This window comes from Aythya ferina, assembly GCF_964211825.1.
Source record: "Aythya ferina genome assembly, chromosome: 6".
Lineage (NCBI taxonomy): Eukaryota > Metazoa > Chordata > Aves > Anseriformes > Anatidae > Aythya > Aythya ferina.
The window spans coordinates 28,806,131-28,832,848 of NC_140303.1; the positions used below are offsets into that span (position 1 = coordinate 28,806,131).

Sequence of the window (26,718 nt, forward strand, 5' to 3'; positions counted from 1 at the left end):
ACAAACAGCTCCACTTCCCTCCCCCAGCTCCTCCTCCACCTCCCACAACAACTCCATTAACCTTCAGTATGTTCCTCTTGGTGATTTAGTGCCCTTTTCAAAGCACGTTAGAAGATTCCTGTCACTCTGACAAGTCAGCAGTCAGACGAAGAGGCCAGATTCATATTCCATATAAATAAGACCACAAGTTGGATTTGGGTCATCTCTACAGTTGCAGCACTGCCGCCACCAGTTCTGTAGGAGAACCCAGATATGTGAGGTGTGAGCCATTCCCTCTTCTCTCAGACCAGGATTAACACTACACAGTTTCCAGTCTAGAGGTGTCCACCTGAGGCTGTTCCAACCCTTCAGCTAAGATGTGAGATGAGTGCATCCCCGCCCATCAGGCTGGGGCCTGACAAAGTGGATGGCTCAGCTGCTTTTACTTCCATCACTTCTTGGGTATTTAAGTCCAGCATCCCTTTCCTTACTCTTATTTCCAAAGCTCTCGGGAGACATCGGGGGATGACAGATTCCTGTACTACTCTTGAAAATTCTTTGCTAGTGAGGCCAGGAATGCCTCTCCTATGTTATCATGGAAACGATGAAGCTGACCTAAACATACTGTAGCAAAAAGAATCAGATAGCCAAGATGTTACCCTGCCCTGCCCAGCTAGAGATAACACAAAAGAACAAATTTGCAGTGGAGGAAGCTGCTTCACATTCCAATAGCTGCCCTTCCTGCTAGCACAATCCCTGGAAATGGGCAGCTTCCCTCTTACACATCCCAGCCTGCTGACACACCAATAAAAAGACCCCAAATCCACTGCCCTGGATGGTTTCACTGCTCAGTGAGGTTTCCCAAGCAATAGTCCGTGCAGCACGGCAGCTCTCAGTTTCTCTGCTGCCCACACGCGGCTTGCAGCGAACCAGGTGATGAAGCCAGAGGTGCACGACCCGGGCTGGCGGAAACAGCTCTGGTGCCAAAAGTTCATACATCAGGACTGTGTAGGAACCCTGAGCAGTGCCAGAAACTGCCCAGCATGGACAGTCTTTGCTGCTCCACCCTGCATTCCTCACCACGGTCCTGCAGCCCTCTGCCAAAACAAGGGGTGCTTGACAGATGGCCTTGGCCTGTCCTCCCTCTGCTCCTCAGAACTAGCTGTGAGCTACAGAGCAGTGCAGATTTGGCTGCACCACTTCTATACCACAGGGCAGGCTGTGTAGGGAGGGCTCCATACATTGTCTCAAGCACCTGGATTGTGGATGGCCTTCTTGGTTCCCCACAGCTCATTTAATGCTCATTTATAGGTAGAGAAGAGCATGGCATGCATTGGTCTGTGATGAGGAAGGTAGAGAAGGGCTTTGCCAACAGACTTCAGAAGATGAAGGAGCAGCCACCTCCTATCACCTCCCAGGTTTATACAAATAGGCAGTTGGCAGATTTCAGACAGATTTTAATGACTATAGACCCCAGAATAACATGCAAGGCTATTTGCTAGGCATTTCCCAGGTCTGTGTCACTACTCTGCCACTCATACAAACTTATGGTCCAGAGATGAGATCCCAAATCCATTACAATATTTTTTTTCCAGGCCCATTATAATGTGCACCCAGAGCAGGTGCCTCTTATTTATGTACAATATGCTTAGGAGGCAACTCTGCACTTCACAAATCCAGTGGGCCTGTTTGGAGGGGTTTGGGCAGACCTTGGGACTGGCCTCCAATGCTGTGGGTGCAAATGTAGGGATGCAGGGCAGCAGCACCATCAGCCCTTTGGAAGAGAAATGCCATGGTCCCAGCCTGTGCTGCTTGGTGGCTATGCTTCCCTGTTGGGCATTCAAGTTTCTTTTCAAGTATCCACCATTGAGTGAACAATTCCACATATTGGAGAGCAGTAGCCAAAAACCAACATAGCTTTGAGAACACCCTACGGGGCAGCTGACCCAGCTTCAGACTCCTATGGCCACCCCCAGTTCCAGCGAAGACCTGCATAAGGGCACTTTAAGCCTGTTCCTTCTATGCTCAGCCTAAAGTCTCTGCCTCGAGTTTTAAGTTATTCAATTTGCTGCAGTGTGGGAGGGTTTATATGTACATTCATTAACACTTCCATTATGCCCCATGGTTTGGCAGGTGGTGCTGCATTATGGATTTAAACTGTGCCAGCAAGCGAGTCTACAGCACTTCACTGGATTAGCACGCTATGGAAAATTGTACCTCAAATGTGTTCTGTACTCTCTTGAAGCACCTCAGATGAGCAAGGCAACAGCAGGACTCCACCACCACCTCTGTGCAATCACATCAGAAACTCACTTGCAATCTAAGGAAAAGATAACTCGGCTCAAAAATCAATTGCCATTTGGATGTAAAAAAAAAAAAAAAAAAAAGATAAAAAAGATAAAACCAAAAAGCAAGAGCAGAATCTCTCCCCAGCTAAAGGAAAAGGGAGAGACACACCCTCTGCTGCCATCGCCACAAAGCATCTTTCACACACAAACAATAACATTTGCTTCTGCACTACAAACAGGTTCGGGTTCTAGCATTTGCATCAAGGAAACACAGCACACGTGGTCAGGCCCATTTCAGAAGTCAGCCTCCAGGGTTTGCAACCCTGCCAGCACCCCATGCCAAAGACGATGTTTTCTGTCTAGTCAGAAATAGCAGATTTCCAGAAACTTCAGTCAGCCCCTGATGGGGCCGCTGTCCTGGAGGGATGAGACGTGCAGGGCTACACTCCCTCCCCACAGGGAGCCAGAGAGCAAACAGCATTCAGTGTTGGCAAAGGGGAGGAAAAGGACCTGTGATGGGACAATAGGATAAAACTGATACCATCACACTTCTCATTTACTGGGGCTGGACACATTCATTTTTCTTTAAATGCAAGTGGCTCTACGTGCAGCTATAGTTGCAACATACAGAGCACTAACTCCCACAAGCATAGAGGATTTCTGCTTTACCCATGCATTAGGAAGAGTCATTTCACAAGCAAAACCATGAACAAACCAAAATAACTGGACAAAGGTTGAGTCTAGACGCAAGATGTGCCATTCCTGTGCCTGCACAGTGCCACTATTTGTGAACACCATGACAAGAGATTGACAGCCTTAGTCTTGGCAACTCAAGTACAGCTCTTGTGCACCACATTTTAAATATCAAGCTCAAAGAAAGAACAAGAAATTGGGATTTGACCCTTTCTTGAAGGGTTGGATTCTCCCTACAGGAGATTCACTCCACAAAGGGGTCGTTTTCATATGCTCCAGTACATTCAAGGACACTGGAGAAGAAAAAAAACTTGATCAGAAAGATAACCGTAGATATCCTATGTCTTATCTTGACCTCGTGAGCTATAACATAACGAGATGGGTTACCCTGACGGTGCCTTGACATGTTCCTGCATATAAAATTATCTCTACACAGAAGCATAGATAGAGACAGCATAGATCACAGCCACTTGGAGGGGAAAAAAAAACAGCCCCAAAGCATTAAGGGCTGGTAAGGGACAAGATTACTTTCATCCTGCCACAGCATGTTTCAATTTAACCACTGCATCTCTCAGCACTTTTGGTTCGTATCCTTTTACCACACAGAGACACAAGCTTGGTACACACCCAGCCTTAGGAAGGGGAAACGATATTTTGGGTCATCAGCTCCACCCGCCCCAATTGACAGAGCTTTCGAAGAGCATGGGTCTGACACAGGACCGAGGGCACAGCAGTCTGGGGTCAGGACAGCCTGCAGGGCATAACGTCAGGGGCATTTAGGGAGCTTATTGGGGACATGAGGTTTTGTCAGCAAGGCTCCCCACCACTGCAAGCAGGGGCACCCTGTGCAGGGCCGCCTGCCACTGTCCCCACACCACCTCAGCCATTTCCACACCTGCCAGCCCAGCTCCCTCCCACCTCTCAGCTAGATCTGTCCATCTCTTTACAAGCCTTCCCAAGCCCACAAGAACTGTAACTACTGTTATTTTCCCTCCTTTTCTTTCCCCCACCACCGGAAATGGATGAGGCAATCTGACCTCCACACCAGAGAATTGCTCCCAGCGCTTCGTGCAGCGAAAGGATTTCTTCTGACACAGCACAAAAGCAAACAGATGCTTCAACACAGCGTACACCCGAAAACACAGCTTTTCTCCGCCGCTTTGCCAGCTTAGCACTGATTCCCATATTCTTGCAAGGCTGGTATGTAAACAACAGGGAGTGACTTGCTGTGCTCTGGAGGCCTTGGAAAAAGAGTTGTATTTCTCTGCCCGCCTGGACCCAGTAAGTCACCCTCCTGAGGTTCAGACAGTTTGAGGTCCCTAATTTAAAAATCCAAGGAATGAAAGCGCCTTGCCGGAGATCTTTACTAACACAGAAGTGGATTGAAACTTCTGTTATTTAATTATTCAAATCCCAGGTGCTTAATTAGACAGACTTGCTATACTGCAAAAAGAATAAGAAATTACGTATTCCCTTACAAAGTCTTTCATGTTCATCAGTGAAGTTTGCTATGTCCCACATATATTCAGTGCAAGTCAGACTTTTGAGAACGGTCTTAATACTCCATAGGTAAGTCTCATAACAAAATACTCACAGAAGAGAGACGATGCAGCATCCTATCAGCATCTTGGTGCCACACTATGCCATTTTGCAGATTGTGCGGAGGAAACGATGCACAGAACATTTTACCACAGTGTTACACATCTTTTCAGACTGGATCAAAATCCAGAAAAGCAAACGGTCCATTCAGCTCCTTATGCTCGCATCTGTGCCTGCTTGCAGATCGAATTTGAAAACATTCACAGCTTTTAAGCACGTGGAGAAGACAGAAGTCTCTCCCAGTATTCTGCCCTTGAGCTACGAAGCATTTTCTGAGGGAAGATCTGCAAGTACTCATTCGAGTCCATCTCATCACTATGGCTCATCATAATCTTCAGACCTTTCACCTAGAGCTACAATCCTTCACCAATTACCAGCAAAGTCTCTTCAGGTAGAAGAGAAGCACGGTGTACAAAGGATGGGCTGAGGTGATACCTGACTTTTTTCCAAGGATGATTACATCTGATACAAATTCTGGTTACAGAAGTACCTGTGAGATCATATGCTACTCTGAGAGCTAGGATGCCAATTGTTGATGTTGCATTGCTGTTTCACGAGAACAATTTTCAACAGTTTGGGGTTTTCCAGAGCACTGGGGCATGTCTCCCCCTCCTCTTCTGAGGTTCACTGTAGATTCTTGCTCCCACCAGAAGCCAGCAGACATGAAACCAACCTCCAGTCTGCATATCAGCAGTGACCAATCCTGAACCAAAGGAATTCCTTCAGCAATTTGCCCCTTCCTGGTTTATCACTGGCTCTGAGTACCCCCAAGGACTCCTTCTGGGATGGAGCACTGGGTACTGGGTAACTTTTCCTTTAAGTCCCACTTCACAGTAGATGTCCCCCACCCCTCCAGTCTTGCACTTGCACTGGGGGCACTAATACCAAGTATTACACAAGACATCAGTTGCATGCTTTCTGAAGATCACAATCTCTACCTAGTTACCAGCTGCCTATGCAGACTACTCATGAGTTATCCGGATACATTAAGTGCAGATGACAGATCTGATAACAGTGCCTGGATGTGCCTAAAAGATTAAATTCTATGTGCTTTTTAAATTTTATGTACTTTTTCTCATTCCATACCTTTTTTTGAATCTGTGTCACAACTAACTGTTAAAGGAGCTTTTATCACTGGTTCACAACTTGCAGAAGAAAATTCTCTAAATGCTCTTTTGGTGTGACCAGGTGCCTTGAGATACACTACAACGGATGCTTGGGTAGCCCTTGGAGTGGGGAGGTCAGTTCAAGAAAAAATGAATGGGGTTCCCACTGCACCAGCATCCATTGTCATCCTTTTAAATTGGGTTGGGTGGGTCTGTGTTCCAGCCACCATATATCACATTCACTACTGCTACCAGCCGTGCAAATGACAGATCCCTACTCAAAAACTTTTCAAAATTTCTTTCCATTGCAGGATGAGCAAGGATTTTTCCACAAACCAGAACCAGCCTTATGCCATTACAGCCTTCTCTCTTTTCCAGCATAACCCTCAAAAATGTACTGAGGGAAGCTTAAACATTTTGACACTGATATGACAGATTTTAAAAAAAAACAAAACAAAACAAAACAAAAAGCCCAGTAAATCCAAAAAGATTTCACTTCAAGTGTTGTTTTCTGCTCAGTTCTGCAACTCTTCCTCTCAAATAAGAGAGTAAACCAGAGGAGCTGCAGAGCACCTTGTTGTTACCAAGTCTGCATTTTCTAGGCACACAGTGCTGCCTGGGTTTGTTCACACTGTTTGGTGCAGCGAGTAACCCTATTTTCTGTTCTGGGTAGGCCAAGAACAGAAGTCTCAGTCCCTGAGTCCCCTCTACCTGCAGCTGGAGCTGAGCCACACTGGCAGGCACACTCTTGGAAAGCTGAATTTAGTGGCACTCTCCAACAGAGCAGTATTTCATTAAGATTAAGAGGCTTTTTTTGTTGTTGTTAAAAAAGAAAGAACCCATGCACTTCATAATTAAATGTAAGCTAACTGAATTAGTGTCATGACAGGCATGCACAAAGGAAAGCATCTGAGCCCTGGCACCCCTGTGCCCCCAGCAGGCTCTGAGAGGAGAGCAGCCTGTGCTGCAGCAGAACCCAGCCTTATTGCTTTGGCATTCCAGCTCTTCTAAAGGTGCAGGCAGCGGCCAAGACATGCCCAGGCTCTGCCTGCTCCCACTCAGGGTCCAGGTTCCAGCTTGTGCGATAGGCATGGCCTGAGACACACATGGGCATCCCACTGCTGACCACAACCATGACTTCCCAGCAGAGGAGCAGCAACCTCTGCTCAGCTGCTCCAGGCACAGCCCTGCAACTCACACCCAAGTGCAGGGAAGCTGACAGCACCGAGCGCTTCCAGAGTTTTCAAGGAGAGTGCTTCACTGTAAGCAGCACCAGGTATGTGATAGGGCCCCAGAGCAAGGCACTGCATGACTTAAGGCTGACTTCATCAGGCTTCAGCTTGATACTTAAATCCTCTAGGTACTTCACAAGACTGTTACTCAACTCCTGCTGCCTTCAGCCTCACAACTAGACGACAAATACTGAGCATCAGCACAGCTCTCCATGACTCATTCTTTTCTCCTTTTTAAATATAGCATCCTATAAATGTGAATGCATTCAGAGAATTAAAACTCATATTGTTACTGTTCACCATGCAACCAAAACAGAAGATTCCAGCTTTACATCAGCTTCCTTCCCCCCCCACAAAACACTTTGGAGCTCCTTGCAAGGCTAAGATGGAGTGAAGGCAGACGTCCTCTGCCTAGGAGCCCAGGGACACAGCACTGTGGCAGCAGCTGGGCAGACGGCTTCAAAGCCAGCCCAGCCGCTTACATCAACTCTATCCAAAAGGGGACACCAGCAGAATTGGCCCTGAGCACAGGAAAAATTGATTTGTCCAGAGGAACAAAGTTTTAATAGCTGTGAGGCAGCTTGTGCCAGAATCAGAGAAGCTGGGCTCACTGAAGCAGGTGACAGCTCCAGCTAGGGGATGTTCCCCACTCCCCACCTTGCCCCAGACACACATCTTCTCCCTCCCTGCCTGCCAGGCTTGACCTTTCCTCCTTAGAGGAGACAAACCCCACCTTGTCCAGCTGAGGAAACGTCCCAGACTGCCTCAGAAGCATCAAGGAAGAATCAAATGGGTAGAGTATGGACCAAAGCTTGGTGGTTTTCAGTGGAATTGAGACCCAGTCTCAGCACCCTCCTGCAGACTCCTGTGTACGATCCTGTGCGCTGTGTTTAGCTTCAGCAAATGCTCCAGTTCCCCAGCTGCAGAAGTGAGATAAATAGCAGGTCTCTATCTCACAGGTATGTTGCAAAAATAAATAGATTTTGTTACTAGTGTTCCAGGAATGCTTTAAAAAACTGCACCACAAGTACCAAGAGTAATCCATCACTGCTGAAAAAGAAACCTAAGGCTGAAAGCAAATTAAGTCTTAACAACGCAAACATAAATACTAGAGTACGGAAGACTGTTTTCTCAGTTTATCTGTTGCTCTGATAACTGTGTTTATCCTGGTGACTTGAACTGTTTCTATCGCATGCTGTTTGAATTCGGTGCACCAAGTAGCATCTGAAGAAATGCATGCTTTACTCTGTCTACAGCGATAGTCAAGATATCTGCCATCCTTTTAGCTGTCCTAAAGACGCATCAGAAAATATGTATCTTTATCCATCCTGCTGTCAGGTGACAGAACATACAAGAGAAGTCCAATTTGCAAAAATATAAGATTACCCATGAGAATTTATTTTCCTCAGTAATCTAATCCTTACTTCAAGCTCCTTAGTTAATATCTGAAATAAGTAGAGTGGCAGAGCTGCCATACTTGTACCAGAAACTGACGTTTTCAAAGACATGATAACAGAAGCCCTTTCTTAAACTTTCAGGAGTATGTGTGCCTTAGAAAACTGATTCCTATTTAAAATAATGACTAAGACTCTCAGGAATCCAACTCCCAAAGTCACACAGGTAGTTTTGAATATGTTACCCTTTTAGAGTAATTATGCTATCAAAGTTCCAGTCAAAAGCTGATGAGCGTTACTAATATATGCCGATGAGTGAGCTTGTATGTGAAAGACCTTCTTGCTTTATTTACACTCCAGTAAATCAGAAAGCAAACCAAGACTTACTTTAACATACAAGAGCAGCAGACTTGACTCCAGGACACAGTGAGGTTAACCCACACTCAGGGAGCAGGTTTATGGCCAACTGTTTCTGAGCTGATGCAGTTTTTACTCATTTTTTGCTGTAGATGATGGAAGCTTGCAGTAGTTGCCTAGCCTTCAGTGGCCAGACATCAGTCACTACATCAACCAGCAAGCTGGTCCAGCATGTCCGATCATTACTAGTTACCATTCAGATGTGAAACAGTCCCCAGCAACACTCATCTCTGCACCCTGAGCTAGGCAGATGCATTCAGGAGCTGGCTGGGAGGCAGAGCAATAACCAAACATGGAGAGAACTGCTCAGCAAGCCAGTTGGGGGTATTCCCCCCATATTTGGGAAAACACATCAGTTTTCCCCTCCACAAAATAAGATGCCCACTTTTTTTTTTTTTTTTTTTACAACTTTAAGCTTAGCAAGTTAATATAGGAACTGTTGTACATTCAAAAGATTAGCTTTTTATGAAATTATGTGGAATTTGGAGCCACAAAGAAGGGGCAGACAGTGGAGGAGGGTGAAGGGTGAGATGGTGAAGAAAGATAAAACCATTTCTACCACACCACATAAAGTTATGTATTTGGTACAACATTCTTTCCAGAAGCAGACCTTCAGAAAAAGAACAGGCATGGCAAGACAAGCAGTATGTTATCTGGGAGAAGGTGAAGGGGTGTCAGCATACTTTTCAAGTTGCTCTACAGTAGTTGTAAAAAAAAAAAAAAAAAAAAAATAGTAAAAAAAAAGTAAAAAAAAAAAGTAGTTTGAGATTTCAATCTCGAGCCCATCAACAGCAAATTCTCAGAGACAAACACAAACAAAGAAGGTCAGTATTTAGCCAAAAAAAATAATAAGCAGCTTTGTAGAAGCAATTCTGCTGACCATTTCTGGCCGGAATATAAGCAGCAGAATGGAGATTTCAGTCCCAGAGTATCTCAGATACAGAGATGCCTTCTTTAGTATCTCAGCGTTTGCTACATTTATGCTCCCAAAACACCCCACAAAGAACAAAACTACTGCATTATAAAGAAGAAAAGTGGGTTCAATGAGAGGCAGATTCACAGTTCCAGATATCCATGTACAAGGGTATGAGATCTCAGCCTACCTGCCCAAAGGCAGTCTGTGACAGAGAAGGCATCTGGAGGCAGGTTTCCCACCTCCCCACCTAGCTCTGAACCAAGGGACTGTTCTCTCTGATGAAACCTGTACAGCATTAGCCACCACTTACTGAAGAAGCAGTGTCTGAAGCAGTGAAGCTGGTTGGAGGGTCAGCAGTAAGTACTACAAACTGCTTAAAAAAAAAAGTTCCCCAAACCTACCCCCACCTCTTCCCTCAATGATTACTTCAGTAGATATATTTTTGTATAATTATTTCATCATCTAGGAGCAGGTGGCCAGTTTGCCATCTCTCTGTGCAAGATTTCCATATGCATTACTCCTCCGCTGACATTTTCTCATACATACATGCATGGATCAGCAATTGCTCCGCTACATTTTCAAACAGAAAATAAGAGTCATAAATCTCAAAAAAAAAATAATCCAAGCCAAGAAATCCAGCCTCCTAAGATACAGCTGCTCATTTCTTCCCTCTGTTCAGAAAGAGCCAGTCGTGGCTTACTGCAGATGTCACTGAAGTTGATGGACTTGCTCTGGATTTACATTAGGAACACTCAGGATACGACCCACTGCACTGTTGGACTTTCACTTCCCTATGCAAAAAAATACATCCAGTGACATTCAAATACAGTAAAGAGCCAGTATACTTCACCCCACTAACTTCTATCAAGTCCCTTCTGTAGGCAACAGGAAGATGCAACAACTCCACCAAGGAGCAGGCTAATGTTCCTCCCATCTGCCAGTCCCACGCTTGTTCTGTTTTTACTTGGACCAAATCCTCCCAGCCCCTCCTGCTTTACATTTTATTAAATTTGGATGTCTCGCACACCAAGAATAATATCATTGATTTTTTGAAAGGTCACTTTCAAGGCACATTTCCATATCTGTTAAGACCACTTCTCTTCCTCAACCCTGTCTATGGCAGTATCTTGAAAGCCTGAAAATGAATTCCGTATTTTCCATATTCAGTCTGTCCCCTCAGCCCTGATCTACTTATTTGTGGCAGTGAGGCTTATGCAAATACCAGTCTCTTGTGCCTCTTTGTTCTTGTGGATCCATGTTACTAGCCAGAGCTCAAGTCCCCTGTGCGCTCAGGGCTGCACATTGCCACACTAAGGTGCAATCCCTCCCTCCTCCAGCCTAGACAGGTAAGGGATGTAAAGGGAGGTGCAGTTGCACACAAGTTACAACACTGAGGCAAGGACAAGAGCAGCTCCTACACACAGTGGCAGCACACCACACCACAGCCCCAGCACAGACACAGGGACTGAGCAAGACAGGAGTGACAGCATTGCAGAGCAAATAAACCAGCCAAATCCAGATAAAGACTGGTCCAGTTGAAGTCTAGATCCTAAAGCTTTCATAGAGCAGACTAACTCATCCTAACGAATTGCCTGACCTGCATGCAACAGGTCAGCAGGGGAACGTGGCTTTGCAAGCAGGAGAGGTGCGTAGAGACTCCTGGCTTGAATCCAGCCATGCAAAGGAATTTCACACCCAAAGAGGGAAGACAAAAAAAATAAAGGGCAGAAACAAAGCCAAACAGCTTTCCTTAAGAAGCCCTGCAAACTTAAGAGCAAAACAGAGCTTAGAGCTTGTGCTGTGCTGGTCCCGACAGTGAAACACCCCCAGGCAGCCAGCGACAGCACATGATGCAAGCTGAAGAGCCACACAGGTCTCAGTACAGGACACGATGCCAGTACCAGCTAAAGAAGAGCACTAAGGAACCACAGCACGATGGCAGCGATGATAATGGCTCATCATCATTTGTCCTATACTCACTTATCCTCACAGTGCCCTCATGTACTGCTTTGCCAATGACAACACGAGCTCAGGTACAGGGCTGCTCCTCCTCCTGCTGCTGCTGCTGCTTCCAGTCCTGAAATACCAGCAGGTCTCTATCATGTGCCAAAGGTGGTGTGGGAGAAGGAAAGAAGTACTCTCGATTGTCAGAATATGCAGTTTTATTCCTCCTTGTTAGCCTCAGTTCAAGAAAAAAAAAAAAAAAAAAAAAACAACCAACAAAGGACAAAAAAAGAAAAGCCACCACCCAACCCAACACACAAACACACACACAAACCTCAAAGAACTCTCCCCATGAAAAATGCAAGCTTTGTTTCTGTAATTCTTAGTTCCTCTACAAAGAATCTTGAGCTGGTAAAAAACACCCACCAAAAACTTCAGTAAACAGTAACCGCCTTTTGAATCAATTCTGAAAACAAATGCTGGGCCAGCTCCGATCCTGCTGCAGCTGCTCTGATTTGGGAGTCATGCTAGTGGGGTGCTTGGCCCTCTGCAACCCAGGCTACACTCTGCACTGTATGAGGTATCTCTTGGGATGGAGGAACAACATAAAAGCAAATCAAACAAACTGATGCAGACCTATGATATGAAGCACACCCATTCTTTAGCTACACAATTATTTTTAAAGAGATGCTGTCACCTTTGTGTTTCCAGGCTGCAGTATACAGAATGAATTCTCATCTCTATTAGGCAGTCCAAAGCCATGCCACTGAGAGGGCATTTTTTTTTTTTTTTAAAAAAAAAAAAAAGCTATTACTCCATCATCTCCTTGAAACACCCCTGTCATTTCTTTTACCTTTCCCATAGTTTTTCATAAAATAATAGAACCCCATTTTTACAACGGCCCTAACAGATTCTGAACAACAGAGAAGCACCTTGGTAAAGGAAAATAACATGACAGCTTACCAAAGCAAACTTAGGCCTTTGAAATTTATCTCTCTTCTGCAGAAAGGGCCTGATCTAAACAAACACAGAAAGCACATCTATACCCAGGTATGACTACAAAGTTGATGCATCAGTGCCAACTACTGCATGAACAACAGTTTCCAGATGAGGTGTACATACTTCTAGTCAGTAGCATCCCTTTAAGCCTGCCACCAAAATCCTAACTTTAGATGACTCACCCAATAACTAAGGAGCTGATACCTTAGCCTTTCACACTTCCATAACATCAAGCAACCGATGCAGAAAAGTGCCAGCTGATGCGTGCAGAAGTGCTGCGATTACCTGTGCTGGGACAGCCTCGCTCGGGGGTCAGCTCCTCACTGCTTGGCTCTTCTAACAAAACCCCAGCCTCCACCCCGAGCCGCCACGGGGTAAGGTCCCGATGCGTTGTGTAAAGTCATCAGATCCGCAGAGAGGGGTCCCAGGGAGCCGAGGTGCAGGATGCTGAGCCTGGTCCGCCCAGAGCCTAACTCTAGCTTGCTCCTCAACTTTGGGCCAGCCTGGCTTTTAGTTTCTCTGCCTGGGCACCAGGGTTTCCAAACACCGCTTCCAGATCTTGAGCCGTTGGATTGAAAAAGAAAAAAAAAAAAAGTTGCAAGCTTTCTTTCTAATCCCCTGCAATCCCAAATACATGAGCTGAAAACGCCTAGTCTTTCAGCTGTGTTTCAGCTGGTTTTCTTAAAGCAAAGAAATATAAAAAGAAGAAAAAAAAAAAAAAAAAGAAAGAAAGAGAAAACACCTCCTCCTCTCCTTCTTTCTTTGTAAGGGGAGATAGCATCTACATCTCTCTCCGAGAAGCCTAGCAAACGCTCGAACAAATGAATCTGGAAGCTTTCACAAAGTACTTAGTGGTCCAAACGCAGTTTTAATGCAAGATAAGAGATCTCGCAATCCCCAGATTAGAGCATGCGAAGGGGAGGAAAGTAAAAGATAAGCTTGCAGCTGAAACCGCTGGGGGAGGGAGGGGGAGCGGGGGGGGGGGGGGGGGGGAGAGAAAAGAAACCCAACAAAACGCACCAAACCCTCAACCGACAGCGAGGTTTCACTGCACAGAGCCCCCTCCTTCCCCGCCACAAGCTCGGGAGGAGGAGAAGCACCAACCCCAGCACCAACCCCATGGGCACCACTCCCCAAACCTCACCCCCCGGGGCACGCAGCCCCCCAGGGCACGCAGCGGCCCCGCCACTCCCGCCCCTTTCCCCCACCACCGGGCAAGGAAAGGGCCCCGGCGGGGAGCGACACCCCCCCGGACACCCCTCCTACCGCCCCGGCTGCCCGTCCCGTTCCCCAAAAAACCCCCCAAACCCCCTCCCCGCTGCTCACCGGGGCCGCGCCGCGCCCTCAGAGCCCGCCCATGCCCGCCGGGAGGCGGCCGGGCAGCGCCGCCCGCTCCCGCCCCGGCTGCCGCGGCGGGGGAGCCCTTGGCCGGCCATGGCTTATATCGCCGCGGAGGCTGCTATAAATAGAGCGGCCCCGCCGCCGGGGGCCGGGCCGAGCCGAGCCGGGCCGCCAGGCACCGGAGGGAGGGCTCCGGGGTAGCGGCGGGGCCCCGGCATCCCCCGGCAGCGGCTCCCGGGGAGTGGATTTTGGGGTTGGTTTGGGGCGGCTGCTCCGGCTTGGGGATCGGGGGCAGCGGGCGGCAGTGCCCAGACCCCCCGGCCCCGCTGTGGGCCCGCCCGCCTTAAGGTGGATCGCGGCGGAGGGACCTTAAAGAGGCTGGGAAGAGGCAGGAAGGGGGTTCTGGGGTAAATTAAGGAGGTTTTGGGAAGGACTGACCTTGCCCCGGCGCCGCCGGGTGGGCGCGGGGTCGCCGTGCTCGCTGGTGCTGGAGGCAGGAGGCCTCGCAGCGTCCTGTGGCAGGTCACGGAATTTGTCTGGGATGAGGCTTGAAGGCAATGCAGGGCTGCTGTTTGCTTTCCTGACCTCCTCCTCTTCGTGCCCTCGACTCCGGGAGGCAAAAGCTTTGCAGCCCCACCTCACCTGCAGGTCCCTTTGCCACCTCACACCTTCCCGGTGGTGGCCGAAGGGAGCTGAAGTCCTGCACAAGCACTCACCTCCTCGCACATGCTGCTCACACCTAGATCGTGGGCAACAGCGGTGTGAAAGCAACTTGTGTGAGTCCAACAGCTCTGCCCCTGTGTCAGAGCAGCTTGGGCACCATCCTCAGGCACCCCAGGAGCATCTCGGGGGGCTGCGGTCCAGCACCTGGCAGCTCTGGCCCCTGCCCTCCGTGGATGGGAGATGGCGAGGGCTTGGGGTAGCCTCAGTGTTGTGCCCTGGCCTTGTTGGAGCTCCCCGAGGAACAAAGCCTCAGCTCTTCAAGTCCATCAGTGCTAGGTGAGCTGGGTGAGCCCTGCTCATTTAAAGAGGGCCTGAACTGGTTGGCTTTTGTTATGAAGCGGAGCAGCCACAAACACATACTGCAGTGAGCTGCCTCCTTTGCCTGTAAATTCTTCACTAATCTCGCTCCATCTCAAGGCATGGAAAACGAGTCCATAAGAACCCCCTGTAGGCTTTTCTGACTGAACCGCAGGACTGAGACATTTTGTTCACATGAATCAACAGCTTGGCTTGCAAAGCAAGGGTTTGTCAACAGCACTCTCAGGTTTGCGCGTGAATTTGGTGCAAAATTCAGCTCCGCTTTTTGGCCACAGATTTTCCTTCCTGGACAAAATGTCTCAGTTTTCTCAGGGCAGACTTTTGTTAGACCTTTTATGTGTGCAGTACAATGATGGAGGTGGCCAGCTTTGAGCAAACACTTTTTTTTGTCGTTGTTGCCATCAGCACATGTTGCCAGGAATGAGGGCAGCACTGGCAAACCTGCCTGTGAGCGGTGCCCTCCGCAGGTGAGCAGTGCCTGTTGGCAAGTCACAAAAGTCACTAAATGCTGGGGACACTGCAGTCCTGGAACTGGTGGGCCAGAGGTTTCCAACTTAGATCTTTAAATCTGAGCATCCAGCTTTGTACTTTGGCATCTTAAACAGATTTCAGTTCAGAGCAGGCAAATTTCTGCTAATGTGGAGGTACCTTTATTTCCAAATCAAGAGTAGCACAATATTCAGACACCCAAATCTGAAAATCTTTACTGTGTTTTATACCATCTTCAGCAGCATTTGAGAAAAAAGCCCCGTGGCCAGGTTCCTGCACTTAGGTCTCCTGGGTATCCCTCAGTTCTTAGTAGTCTTCCTGCCCATGTGAAATGCTGAAATTATGTAAGGAGGAAAGCCAAAAACTCCTATTTCATCTTTCTTTCAATTCCTGCCAGTATCTGGAGCGGCATTAAATGTCTTGTAGTGCGTATTAGTTAACAATTTTGCTACAGGGGAATTGCTGCTGTGGTTGGGTGCTTACACAATACAGCTCCTATTTAAGTGCATTTTCGCATCCTGCTGAGTCACCCCAAGGAGCCCTCAAACAAAGGGTTGCCTTCGGTTTGACAGCAGACGCGCTGTCACAAAGAGCCCTCCTGCACCAGCCCTCCCCGGCAGGACATGAGTGCAGAATGGGCAAAACTTCAAACTTGGGAACTTTATGCAAAGCTAAAAGAAAAAAGCTCCTTCATATTTCAGCCAGTGTTTTACCCCATACAGCTTTAAGCACATGACATTTCCAGTCTGGTTCAACATCCCTTAATAGATTAAAGTGATCGTACAGTCTCTGAACTGCTCGGGTCAGCCTGTACCTCAGGCGAACCGTCTCTAAGAGGACGTATTATCTGTACAGCATAACATTCACTCTTAGGGCTGGATGGCGTGGCTCTTTACTGCCCTACGTTACAACTGAGCGGGATAATGCTGTGTGAACCACACATGGCCTCTCGGCTTCTTTCTTCTGCTGGTGGCTGCCCTTCAGGCTGCTGGGGGACACTTCCCTTGCCTGCCCCTGGCACGCTGTATGTTGAGCAGAAATCTACAGTGGGTGGCATTCACAGCACAGCAGGGCTATTTGCACAAAATAAGCAGTGTTTTCTCTGCAGGGATAAAATTTCGTCTGTAAAAGTTCCTGCCAGTGTAGTGCTGCCCTTACTGTCACACAGCCAGGGATAATGCCCCATCCCTGGAGGTGTTCAAGGCCAGGTTGGATGGGGCTTTGAGCAACCTGGTCTGGTGGGAAGTGTCCCTGCCTGTGGCGGGGGGGTTGGAATTAGATGGTCTTTAAGGTCCCTTCCAACCCAAAACCATTCTATGATATTATGATAAGCGATCACTGCAGAGAAGGCAGAGGATGGAGATGGGGTCCAGGGGCTAGTGGTGGTACTCTCATGGGCTAACCCAAGGCATTGCTGCCTGGAGGCCAACTGGGTTGCGCCAGAGCAGGGGGCTGTACCCGAGTACACTCTGCAGAGACTCCTGTGCCATCCTACAGTGAATCAGATGGCGCTAGAACAGAGCTCCATGGGCCTGGCCTTGGGCATTAAATGTGGAGATGGGCACAAGGAGGCCAAAGCCTGAGCCTTGCCTGATAGTCCAGTCTCAAATGAGGAGCAAAGGATAAAGTTGAGGTTCTCCTATGACATGTCAGATGGCTCCAAATCTGCATGAAACCAAAACAATACCTTTGCTCTCACTGTAAGTCCAGTGGGTAGGAGATATTGGAGCACTCCTTCAGGCTATGGACAAGGAATATCACTGTACATCTATGGACTTGGAACAACTGAACTATAAAAAACATAGCTTAAACAGCTGAGATTCGTTTCACTAAACTTCTCTGTGGCTGTTGGCATGGACTGAGGTAAAGCTACTTAGCAGTAGAGGACATCTAGTGATATTCAGATGTAACTACATAAACTCGGTAAAAGTTCATGTGTGACTGCTTAAAAGACGCCTTGGCTAAAGATAGGATACAGTACGGCTGTAACAGCTGCAAGAGGGCTGTGACAAGCTGACCATGCAGCACCCAATATAAACGGGTCATGAGGGGAAAGCCCCAGAAAGGTTTTATATATATATATTTATAATATACCATGTAAATATATATATATATATGTGCACATATGCCATACAGGGAGCAGAAAGCTCTGGAAAGCTGGTGATCCTGCACCTTTTAACAAGACATCACAAGGAAACACAGCTCTTTAATTTCTGCAGCAAAGACCCTGCAAGCTGGGATACAGAGATTAGAATCAGTAGTTTTCTTTCAGGACTCTGCTCTTATCTCAATTTGCCTTTCATGTGACTCACCCTGAACACACACTGCAAACATCAGCCTCCCGATCAAGATTTTTTTTTCTCTCTTAGTACAAGAGGTGAAACCTTTCTCCATACCCTTTTTCAGCCTGCTGCCTTTTTTTTTTTTTTTTTTTTTTTTTTTTTTTTTTTTTTTTAGGAAGGATCTGCAGAGTCCTTTCCCCCACCCAGTTTATTTATAACAAGGGATTCTCTGGAATTATTTCTCCATACTTTTTCCAGACCTGGGATGAGGAATTTGGCTGCAACACAAAGAGACTGACAATTTGGTTTCTAGAGAGACAAGGATCAGCAGAGCTTTATAGAAGAACACACTTCCCTAAGGAAATAGACTCATTTCATGTGACACTTCCTGTGAATGGAATTATTCACATTAAGATTACCATTAATTTAGGAGTAAGGGATTCACATTTGAGGCTTTACCATCTTGCACTTACTTCCATGTCAGATGCACCCAGTTTACAAGTGTTGGGGACAGGTGGAACCTTGTTACTCCTAATAAAACTCAAGAAAAGTAAGTTTCTGCAGGCCAGATTAGATTCTTGGGAATAGCTGTGCAAACCTACAATAAGCAAAAGTTTGCAGTTTATCTGCTTTGGTTTGCTTCAGCTCAGCAAACAGGCCTGATACAGGAGCTGGGTGGTACCTGGCTATCAATTGATGGCAGCAGACCAGGACTGGGAATAAGCTCTGCCCAGTGCAAGCACAGAGCAACCACAGCCTCAGTGAGTAGTAAGACATGAGTTTTTTTCTCTTACAGAATCGTTTTTCAGGAACAATTGCAAAATGTAAACCTAATCCTGGAAACCCTTTTAATGAGAGCGGATTATTAATTGGGAGTGCAGATCTGCACTCAAATTGCAAAGGAAAGGCCACAAAGAGAACAGAAGAAAAGTCTGTATTAGCTAAAACAACACTAGCAACTGCTGGTTCTTGCACCCTTCATGGATTTGTTTTATTTATCAATGGACTCTATATTTAGCAATCATAAAAGCAGAGTGTGGAGCAGCCCCAGCTCCTTGCTGGCTCAGGGGCGCTCCTGAGGGGAGCTGGTAGCTAGCAGAGGCTGGCACAGCTCTGTGCACTGCGATAGCTGCTCACACAAGGCAGGAGTCATTTCTCCAGCACACTGAGTCATTGTAGGAAGGAGACCGAATCTTACCCAATTTCCGAGAGCAGAACAGCTCTAAGCTCTCTTGTGATGAAACAAAAGCTGGCAGAGCACATGCTGTTATGTAGCAGGCAGGGAGGCCACTTGAGACACATTCAGGAGGTCTTCAGATGAGCAGCAGTAAAGGACACTTCAGAGGCTGAAAGCTGCTGGTGTTGAGCAGGGAAGGCACAGTGCAGCTGCTTCAGCACTGGAGAGTCGCAAATTAATGTATGATGTGAGTTTTAAGGCAGAGGAGATGAGGAAATCAATGACCCAGACAGAAAGGGAGATAGTGCCAGATGAAGCCCGATGACGACATTTCCAGGCAATTTGTTCACACTGCTGGGTGAGCTGCTTGTGGAGAGATGGAACAGATTAGAGATGACTGCATACACTTTGCCCAAGAGCAAGACCGAGACATTCACAGTTGCAAGGGTCTCTGTGGCTGTGCTGTCTTCACACAGAAACATTAATAACCAATTCCTTTAGCTATCAAAGAATTAGCTCCAGCTGACTTTACCGTTTCAGCATGTAAAAAGGCAATTACTTTCCCTTTTAGTAATTTCAAGCAATATGCAATGTTATAGTCAGTTGGGTGTTCACTCACAAACACAGTCTCATGAAAAACGCAGGCTCTCAGGGGAATTTGAACCTGAACGAGCACATGTCAACCAGAACACTAACAAAACTTAGCTATTAAAAACTTATTTTAAGAAACACTGCAGTTGCCATTTAGCTGGAAAGAGAGTGACAAGGGCGGCTTCTTACATTTTGCTGGTAGTGCAACAGCAGTTGCAGAGATCTAACATAAATCAGGAAGCAAAAGTCGCTAATCTGTGTAGTTAATTTGTCTAGTTAGTGCTCAAGTTTCTGGCCAGACACTCACCACATGTCAAGAGCCAAGGCAACAGAATTAGGCATAGGAGAAAGACAAGTGGCCTGGACACAGGCTGTGTGCTGAACACAGAGCATGGCACATGGGAAGTGGGGTTATCTATTAATATTACTTCAGTTTTAGTGATCTCAATTGCATACATACAAGAGAGCTTATTTTCTTGGAGTGCTTGAGCCTTAGAAAGGGCAGTTCAAGCATCACATCTGAGGTGCAGCATCATGGCAGGCACTCGGGAACACACCGTGTCTTTGCCTCCAACTCCAAGTACCAAGCAGGGAACACTCACTGAGCAGTGTTCTGCTGGGGGAGTTGTAGCAGCTGCAAGCAGTTGGTGGTGACTCTGTCCTGCTCTTCTCAGGCACCTCACTGCAAATTATTTATTATTTCCCTGTCTCATTTCAACCATCTCATTTGATGACCTTTTTTGATGCATCTTCTTGCCTGCCACAGTACGGTTTGAACATAGGAGAGATGATCCCCCAAGAGATGTGAGACAGGCTCAGCATGGAGCCCAAGAAACACTAGCGCACAAACCCAGGATTTCCCAGATAGCTGTCCTTGCACCTGGAGCTTATTTCTGCTCCTGCTGCAAACAGGCCACAGATGTATGTGCAGCAAGCCCTGTGCATAGGCAACCCTCTGCCCATGCACTCAGGAATTGGCAGGGCCAGTCTGACCTGCCACTTACTGAGGGCAATACCTTAATAAAGCAGTTGAGCTTGTAATGGCTGTCAGACCTACAGCGGGGCAGGGACCTTGCTCTTTATTTGGCCTTCTTGGCTTGTATACAGAGCCCAATGCTCTAAACAGAGCTATAAATACTCCTGTGCCCATTGCATACTCGAGGTCAGAGCAGATGAGCATAGTAATTCCTTCTGGCTTTAAAAATAAGCTATGAATCAATGCATTCATTGCAGGCTGAGTATCCCTGGAATGAGCCTGATGGTGCTGCTCCAAAACATTGGCATTGCCGGTGAAAGCATTGTTGAGAACAAGGTACATGGTGGTGAAAAGCACAGAAGGGGGAAGGAAGCAGCCTGATCCCTAAAACCCAATTCTGGTAGGAAGCAATTCAGCAGAACACCTGGATGCCAAACCTGGAAATACCTGTTGGCTTGAAGAAATATTTATAACCCTCTGAACGGCACTGACCTGTCAGGTCACATCCCAGATCTCTCTGCTGCATCTCAGCCTCCATGTGAAACTCACCTTATCAGTACATAGCTGAGGAAGCAGGACAGGTGAGAGGAATGGGAGCTGATCCGGAGATGGAAAGCCAAACCTCAGCCCTAGGCAGGGCAGCATGTCCTCACTGCCAGCATGTCAGAGAACACGAGCCCAGAGAAAGCAATCAAGGGGGCAGGATACATCCTACTGAACACTGCCAAGAGCAAAAGCCAGTGCTCTTCAAACTCCTTCAAGCCCAAACTTCCTATATAGGGAAAAGTATCATGGATTCAAACGTCTGCAGAATTATATTATGGCCTTAGCCAAGCCCATCCTCCCTGCATTTTTTTATGGGGAAGCTGTATAGTTACCTAGAAGTGATGCACCCTCTGATTTCACTTTGGATGTCCCTTGCAGGGAGACGCTTCCTGGATTTCTGAAAGGCAGATTTATGTGCAAAGAACAACAGTCTCCAGTAAGTCTCTCGATGCAACTGGGACAAACACTATAGTAGCAAATATTTTTGTAGAAAAGCATTTCAAAGAGATTCTCCCCTGGATTCTCATTCTGATTCATATTGCTCTTCTCCCCCTGCTTTCTAACTTTACAAACATTTCTCTGGCTGAATAACATTTTTGGTTCACTGCCTGTTGCAATCAAGGAAAACCTTTCTATTGACTTCTGGGACAGTCAGGCCCAGCTATTAGTGAAACATAAAAGCATTCAGACCCCACACTACTGGGACTGTGTGTGTAAATGGCATTACTTCCCTCCTCCTGTGGTTGCTCATGAGATCAGGACACAAAGGCAGCCTGTCTTTTGGGAGCCCTCTTTCCTTTAGAAGCCTGTTTGCCTTTCTATCTCATAATGACAGTGAGAAATCCTTAAGGGTTTTCTATCTCCCATTCCCCAGCGGAGAGCCCCAGCAGGCAATGGCTTTGTCAAGCAGCATATTAATGAAACAGAAAACATGACCTGAATTTTTATAGCTTGTACTTAGCAGGTCATTTACTTGTCATGAAAAGGGACATTTTGTATTGGTTGCCAATAATAGCTTCAGAAAAGCAAGCACTTAGCTCTCATGTTTAATTCCCATGAGGAGGAAGGGAGAGAAGAGACCCAGAGCTGCCTCCTTTCCCCCACTTCACACTGGGATATTCCAGCTTTGCAGAGGCCTCTCCTACAATTCACTTGCAGAAATGGGGGTGCATGGGTCACCCCCTTATGAGGCTCACAAGTATGGCCAAACTGAGCCCAGGATCCCAACCCAGAGCAGAAGGAAGAGAAAGAGGAGTGTTTCTCCCATATGTGAGCTACGAGACTATCGGTCAATGGCAACAAAAATGAGTCACAATATTATTCCATTAATTCCTTCCGTTCTTACAGCGTACTTTTATCCAAGTCTTGTTGCCACCTATACAATTAATGAATTCAGGGATCACAGAATCACAGAATAACCTGAGCTGGAAGGGGCCCACAAGAATCATCAAGTCCAACTCCTGGCTCCACACAGGACCACCCAAAAATCAAACCATATTTCTGAGAGCATTGTCCAAATGCTTCTTGCACTCTGGCAGGCTTGGTGCCATGACCACCGCCCTGGGGAGCCTGTCCCAGTGCCCAACCACCCTCTGGGTGCAGAACCTTTCCCTAACCCCCAGCCTGACCCTCCCCTGTCCCAGCTCCATGCCGTTCCCTCGGGTCCTGTCGCTGTCCCCAGAGAGCAGAGCTCAGTGCCTGCCCCTCTGCTCTCCTCCTGAGGGAGCTGCAGGCCACCATGACGCCTCCCCTCAGCTTCCTGTTCTCTAGGCTGAATCCTAATTAAGATCACATGCTCCTTTTTATGGAAGACATATAAAACTTAAGGCTGGTGCTTTCATGCCCTCAAAAGTCAGTAGTACCTTAGTCCATCACTAATCAACAGTGCTGTTGTTGGATAGTCCTTCACTCCAAAAGAGCCAGGTGTCAGAAGACTGTCCTAAGAGATTGCCCCTGGCCTCAGGAAGTGAAGCAGACCAAACATAGCAGAGGAGGAGTGAGGGAACAAGGTGGGAGCCAGGACTGCTGACATGGTGCTGCCCTAACTTGTGCCATTCCACACACTTCATCACATGTCTGTGTCTTTGAGGTACATATCCATGCATCTGTCAGGCTGCTCTGACTGGTGCCTTTCATATGCAAACCATCAAACTGACAGACTTGCCTCCATGCAAGGTCTTTAAGACCTTGGTATCTAACTGTATTCACCAGGGCAGGATCATTGAATTAGAGTGCACTCAGTACAGGATATTTAATAAGTGCATGAAAAAGCTACCGAGAAACAGAGATCATGACCCTGCTTCTACTTAACCAGTTTAATTTTAAAATAAAAAACTCTAAAGAAAAACTTGAAGGGACCTGTAAACATGGATAGCATGTCTCATCAGATTAATTACAGGACAGAGTGCATTTCAGATATTGATCTGGGTCTGGAAAGGTTTTAATAAGATTAGTTAGGAGTTACTAGCACAAGATGGAGATATTTATCTAGTTCATAGCTTTGCTGAACTCAGGGTACTTACTCTAAACAGAACTTTAGCCCTTTGAAATCCCCAAGCTGAAACTACCATGAGCTTTACTAACATCAGTAAATGATGCCTCGCAGGAATTATTACCTCATTTCATGTATGGCAAATAGGAAAACAAAGGCGCTCTGCCCTGCAGTTTTGAAGGTGGTTGATAGGAAACCTTCACACACAGCAAATTTTAGAAGGAGCCAACCTGCTCAGTGCATCTGCTAGGCATTAGGGTCAGGTCACAAACAAATGTAGACTCTTTATTCAAAGAGGGACTGCCTTGAAATGGAAAGTCACTAAAATTGCATTGTGGTTGGTATGAGTTAGCTCCTTTTTTTTTTTTTTTTGGTACTTCCCGAAGGGGAGTCGAATTTGGAATAGTTTCAAAGACAGACTAATCATTTCAGCCTGAGGAGTCACTGCTCACATCCAGAAACCACGTGGAGATCTTATGGGGATGCTGCTTGGATTTTGCCACTCCTCATGTTTCTTCTTGCTGCCAAGTTCTGATAAAAGTAAATTATTCTTTTCAGAGGAAAATCAATGATATGTTGCCTGAGTGAACAAGGACTCAATCCTTCTCCCCCGAGTGCCTCACTCACCAGGCTGGGTGGTGGTTATGGAAGGCTGTTTATTTTTACAAATCTCTCTGCAAGAAATAATGCTGAGGGTCATGGGACTTTCATGGTAGTCTCCTGATGAAGGCTCCCAGTGCTCTAGGAATCTCTCTGCTTGTATATAGCTGCACAGATGCATGAAAAGTTGCTTGTAGCATCAAGGTTCCAACTTCAGCATACTGGTACTCTAAAATCCATTTGGATAAAGCATGTTGCTTGCATGGGTCTTGATATCCGAGAACATAATCTTTTGAATTGTGTGACAGTCTGGGTTCCAAGGAACAACCTAAAGGGTGTCTTGAATGAACCCATGGAGGCTGTTTGCCCTGGTAAGAAGTTTATTTGATCTGAACGGATGCTTTAGCATGATCCTGTAAATAAGATTGTATGCTAATTGAGTCCCTGGACTCTTTTCTACTGATGTGTCACCAAAAATTTCCAGTACTCCATATCATCTATGCACCTTTAGAAACAAATTGTGTTCTGTCAAACAATTATGTGTTGGTTTTGTTTTTTTTTTTTTTCCTTCAGAACCCAGCCAAGATCTGAGCCAGGAAGATCAGAAATAAAAGACTCTGAAGTGGGCTATTAACCAGGATGTATGCAGTCACCATCAGTTATGCAAAGATCATGAGGAATTACATAATTTGTGAGCCTAAGCAGCATTCTTCGAGCAGGTAAACTATAGAAAAATTAAGTGCAAGTGACATTTGGGGACATATCATAACAAAGCATGAGAAAAAAAACAGTCATTTGCAGGAAGAAAATAAATGCTGAGTCACACGGGCAGGGGATCCTAGTTCACTCATGGAAGTACAGATCCACTAACAGGAGTGGGAAATCTAAGATCAGAGAAGATGGTCTGGACATGATAATATGCAGGTGTCAAGGTTTAAAATGTTGTAATTAAAAGAACCTCTGAGGAAAGCAGAAAGCAACAGTGACTGAAAATAAAATGCTTGGAAGAATACAGACTCAGACACAGAATAAAGGGATTTAAGGAGCTGACACATCCCATGCACTTGATCAGAAAAAATCTACAAGAAAAAGTAAGCATTCTTTTGTGACCACTATTTTTTCTTCAGGAGTTAAAAAGAAATACAAGAAGAAAAAAGACTGACTCTCAATTATGTTCAGGGGAGAAAGATCTGATTGTGTTTTTCTCCTAAGAAATTAAGCTAACAAGGGCTTTTGATTTGAAAGGAAGAAAGGCGATCCTCTTTGCTTTCAGATTAAATACCTAACAATGGCACTTCTGCCTGGAGTGCTTAAAATCTGTGGAAGTGCTCACATGTACACTAAATCCACAGGATTTATCTCTCATAGGCTGAGACTGCACAGGCTGGGTGAAGGCTAGCAGTTGGGCACCCCCCCTACCCCAAAAGCTCCTCTTTCCTCCTCCCACTGTCTTTTTCATCTTTGATGTGAAATCACTGTTTCCAGGATGTGTTCTTGGAAGCTCAAAATCTGATTTTGGGGGAAATCCTCCATCCAGGATAAGCTGTTTCCATGGGAATTAAATATTTCTGTTTCATTTTTGTGCTAGGAGCTTCTACAGAAGATTTACTTGCCTGTGTTTATGCTACTAAAATGATAAAGAATATATGACAATGACAGAGGTAAATTTATCCTCCCTCCATATAGAATGCAAGGGGAACGGGAAAGCATGCCATATCAAAGTGGCTTGATTTTATGTAACAAATCCATATGTTTTCTGATTATGGAATGATCTGAATATACAAATGTATGAGAAATTGCCAGGGATCAGTCTGAATAGGGTCAAGTCTCCATCTCCCTACAAGCATTCCTTGGTGCTTGCTGCAATATTAAAAAAACAAAACAAACAAAAAACAAACAAAAAAACAAAAAACAACCACCACCACCCAACCAAACAAAACACATCAAAAAAACAACCCGTGATGCCCTATATATCTGAAGAGTAAGGTGGGAAAACAGGTAGTAATGGCATACCTAAATAGGGTTTTCCCTTCTGATTCTTCTTGCACTAACAGAATCTCGCTCAAACCCAAATTCTTCAGGTATGCAAGATTCCCAGAGAAACCACTAAGAGAATTCTGGGGCAGGAAGGTGGGAAAACTCTCAGTTGTACCTTTGGATATCTGGAGTCACTCCACTTGTGCCTAGAAAGGACAAAAATGTCTTGCCTGTTCCCTTTCATACTTGAAGAAAAAGCTCCTAAACTGTACATAACTTAATTGTGCCACTTCACTGTTAAAAACATATCTTTGATGCAGTTTTTCCCTCTGCTAAGTAGATTAAAGAATCCCTTTTAAAGGCAAAGCACCCAATTTCAGCATAGACTACTAAATCATCTCCTGAGTGTCAGATAGTTATTTGCATACCTTGGCAGGGCTTTGGTCCTATTCCATACCTGCCTATTTGCAGTAGTCTGAATAAGACCAGATTCTTGCAGGTTGGGTATTTCCTTCACATGTTCCCAAACTTGGTAAGTGAAACCAGTTGTGAAGTTCACGCGATAAACTCTCATTTGCTCTTGTGTCTCCTCAGATGGGCTGCATGATTAGAAATATAACTAGCATCCTACTCTCAGAAT

General features: G+C 46.1%; 1 protein-coding gene and 1 long non-coding RNA gene across 14 annotated transcripts in view; both read right to left on the reverse strand.

Annotated features, from left to right (window-relative positions):
• Positions 1-14,052, reverse strand: part of MRAS (muscle RAS oncogene homolog) — a 40,476-nt gene extending 26,424 nt beyond the window's left edge. For 3 of the 13 annotated variants that reach the window (XM_084524677.1, XM_084524676.1, XM_084524673.1), the window contains exons 1-4: positions 13,894-14,052; positions 12,853-13,125; positions 11,605-11,720; positions 2,197-2,299 (exon numbers count right to left, since the gene is read on the reverse strand). The gene's annotated coding sequence lies outside the window, so the exon portion shown is untranslated. Of the gene's footprint in view, positions 1-2,196; positions 2,300-11,604; positions 11,721-12,852; positions 13,126-13,587; positions 13,710-13,893 lie in introns of those variants that run through there. The other 10 variants (XM_084524672.1, XM_084524669.1, XM_084524678.1 and 7 more) reach the window with 7 other exon arrangements.
• Positions 14,053-17,699: 3,647 nt separating this feature from the next.
• LOC311439209 overlaps positions 17,700-26,718 on the reverse strand; it is a 49,792-nt gene continuing 40,773 nt past the window's right edge. Inside the window, exon 2 of the long non-coding RNA XR_014694590.1 lies at positions 17,700-19,260. This is a non-coding gene — a long non-coding RNA (uncharacterized lncRNA). The remainder of the gene's footprint in view (positions 19,261-26,718) is intronic.